This window comes from Sinocyclocheilus rhinocerous, unplaced genomic scaffold (genome assembly GCF_001515625.1).
Source record: "Sinocyclocheilus rhinocerous isolate Xijiao unplaced genomic scaffold, SAMN03320098_v1.1 scaffold604, whole genome shotgun sequence".
Classification (NCBI taxonomy): domain Eukaryota; kingdom Metazoa; phylum Chordata; class Actinopteri; order Cypriniformes; family Cyprinidae; genus Sinocyclocheilus; species Sinocyclocheilus rhinocerous.
Window position 1 is genome coordinate 767,101 of NW_015658518.1, and position 3,826 is coordinate 770,926.

Sequence of the window (3,826 nt, forward strand, 5' to 3'; positions counted from 1 at the left end):
GGAGGAATGGGGCAATCCTGTAGTTCAAACATCATGCCTAGGACAGACTCGGTTTTTGGAGACTTTCTACACCAGAAGCCTCTTTCAACTGCCTACAGTCTTGCTGGACTCAAGATTTAATGGAAAATCCTGGAATGACAACATAGGCCATAAAACACATATTTCTCCAATTAACGTCAATGAAAAAAGAAACACCAAAAAACTTGGAATCTTAAGAGGATATTAGAATTCTTTGGCTTTTAAGTAAAAAGATTTTTATGCAAAAATCCTTCGTCTTTCATTAGGGAAACGTTTGGACTGCTTTCTAGAGGTGAGCACAAGAGGGAATGAGAGAGGAAGTGGCGATACAGTGGATATTTTTGTCCATTCTTCATCTACAGGAAGCCGGGCTTCACTTTCTCCCCCTGCTTTCTCGTCGGTCTTTTTGTGAAACCCCTGGATTCTTCCCTGCGCTTCTATCAGTGTCTTTAACTCATTTTCACTGTGTTGTAAAGTCTCGCTGATGGACAGTGATGGATTGTCTGGGCTCTGGCCTCAGGAAAGCTCTCCTCCACCGCACTGCCTCCGGTAGGTTCCAACGGTTCTCACTTTAATGAGCTCCAACATGCCAGCAATGAGAAGTTTCACCGTGACTCTGGGAAAGAAAGTAGCGGTTGGTTGTCAGAGAATGGAGAGGAGGCTGTTGACCGAACTCTGATTCTCACCCGGTTGAGATCTAAAAATGAATCCGTTGATGAGTAGGAAAGCTGCATTCATGTAATCACAAAAACAGCATATCATGGGGAATGGATTGAGAAAAATGAAGCATCGTCAAAAGTATTGGTTTTGGCCAACTAAAGGTAATGTTCAGTTTCAGTAATTGTTCATGAGTTGATTGTCAACATAGTTTGATGTTACATTTGGGGAGAGAATCTGTGTTAAAGGGATAGTTCACCAAAAAATTAAAATTCTGTCATTTATTTACTCCTCCTCATGTTGCTTCAAAATGCAAATAAGCATATTTTGAAAAAGAATGTTGTTGTTTTTCTTCTTCTTCTTTCATTGTTTTGGACCCCATTGACTTTCATTGTATTGACAAAACACTTAAACATTCTTCATATCTCCTTTTGTCTTCTGTTCTGCAGAAGAAAGAAAGTCATACAGGTATTGAATGACATAAGGCTGATCTATTTTTAGGTGAACTATCTTTTTAAATTGCTGCATGTAAAGAAAGTGTGCCAGCTGTCTGGAGAAATTTACTATCTATACAGGAAGGTGGGTTAAAATGATAAAGCTCTGCCTATCACAGAAAGATTGTGAACAAAAAAAAAGCAGAAAAAAATCCACAAAATGTGTTAAATTATAATGTATTTAAGGATTTAATTTATTGGATTGTGAGAAGTGGTCCCTTTGTGACAGATGGTTGGAGTGAGAGGGTTAAACATATAAGGGATTGGTGACATCAAGGAAAGTCGTTTCAGAAACGGAACAGGTTAATACATTTTAGAAACAATATTACTGTCTGAGACAAACATTTTTCTTTAATATAACATTCTCTGATAAACTGTGCATAACAGGAGTGTGTATTAATAAATCAGATAGCCTCTTTACTTCGTGTTGATTTTAGGAGTGTACATACAGTGAATTTGTGAATTTCTGGTCATGCAATTGTGAGATGAGTATTGCATGCAACAGATGAGTTCATCAGTGTATCTTAATAGTTACACAGTAATCCGAGCGGTTGTCCACTGGCTGGTTTGTACTGAAACTCAGTTTTCTGTTGAAATCCTGCAGCTGTTTTAGGGCTAATCCAGACACCCCATTCTCTCTCTTACACACCGTCTTGTCCCGCCCTCCTAAACTAACTCATAAGCACCTTTTCACTGATCTAAACCTCCACTGACTTATCGCTGGCTGGGGGCTCAGACATCAGCTGTCTGGTTTATTTTTTCAGCCATATTATAGACAAAACTTCTCACTATGTGTGCAATAATAAACTATGGTAGGTTTGTACAAAGTAGGAATGAGGGTGTTTATGTAGTTGTCAGACTTTAGTGTCCTCAACGACTTCATCAAGTGGAAACCACTCACAGATGTTTATGTGGCCTACATAAACATCACTCTTTAAGTGTTTATGTGAGTAAATGCACTACTGCCTTGTTTATAATAATTTTATCACTACCAGTACCAGTATAGCACAGACTTGAATTTGCAGGTCTAATATTCCTTTGCATAATGGTAGGATGGTGGCACATATGTTAGACTTTTCATATGAGGATTGTGTCCAAAATCAGTTACCAACCCAAGCAGAAGAAAAGCACACGTCTCTTGAGATCTGGGAACCAACACTCACGAGTCCTCCAACTGTTCTGCTTGGCAGGAACTACTGGCCCATTATTTAGTGTGGTTATATTGTGTTGTGGGTTTGTAAAGGACTGGTCATGGCCTGTTTAAAGAACCACAGTTTATTCTTTCTCTCTCTAATCTGTTAGGAAGGAAGAAACTGTTAAAGTGTTTATTTATTTATTTTTTACACTAAAAAGCTTTTCATATTGATTAATTAATGTATGATCTAATAAAACCTTTTTAGAGGGTTCTGGGAATAAAAATCACATTCATTCTTTCTCTAAAGAGAAAATTATTTTGAGCAATTTCCTTATTCATGTCTGATCTACCATTAGCTGAGAAGTCCATTTAATATTATTTTCACCAGAACAATGTGTTTAGTGTGTGAAGTATTTAATTATTGAAGTATTACACAATCCACAATCTTTGAAAAATAATGAAGATTTGATGAAAAATGTAATTACCATCAGGCCATCCAAGATGTAGGTGAGTTTGTCTCTTCATTGGAACAGATTTAGAGAACTGAAGAAAGTAATATTATGGATTATGGACTCGTATTTTAGCTGGAACCTGGAAGCAACGGTTTGAAGTTAAAAACGTATTAATAATGGATTTGTTTCATACAAACACACAGATTTTAACTTCACAAGACTTTAACTGATGGACTGAAGTCACATGGATTACTTGTCGATTATTGTGATGTTTTTATCAGCTGTTTGGACTTGCACTTTGACGGCACCCATTCACTGCACAGGATCAATTAATGTGGGCTTGTGAGCCAATGCTAAATTTTTCCAAATCTGTTCCGATGAAAAAACAAACTCATCTATATCTTGGATGGCCTGAGAGTAACTTTTAAGCAAATTTGCATTTTCGGGTAACTATTCCTTTAAATTAGATCAACCAATCAGAGAAGTGACTGTTAAAATGGAAATATCCACACTTATAAAGCATTGTGAATTATGTAAATAGAGACTTGCTAGACTTTCAAACAAATTTGGTAGTATTATATATTTCAATATTTGTTTGTATTTAAATATTTTGCAGTGTAGTTGATAAAAAATTAATTTATGAAGTTTTGTATTGTACCATCATTGCTGATTCTATTACATTATCCCCAGTGGTTCCTGGGATTAGTAGTTCTTTCTCTTACTGAAGACATTTCTAGTCATATATCAGTCCTGATTTTTAAATACCTTTTAGCTTTAGATCAAATATTAAATCATCCTGTTGGCAGGCTTGACAAGACTTAGTCTTTGGAGAAAAGAATGGATCCAAGGCTGTTTAAAAAGATTGATGGTCAGTATGCTCTGTTGACATTGTTACAGTTGTTCAGCGGGTGATTAGAATGCTTTTACACGTGTGGTCAACCACAAATGCAAATGATCTGCTGGAGGGAGGGCTAATTATCCGTGTATCATTCGATCATTCGTTTTTTGATTTAATATTGGAAGTAGAAAAATGAGAAAACGGCTCCTTTTTCTTTTTTCGTTTTTTTCCG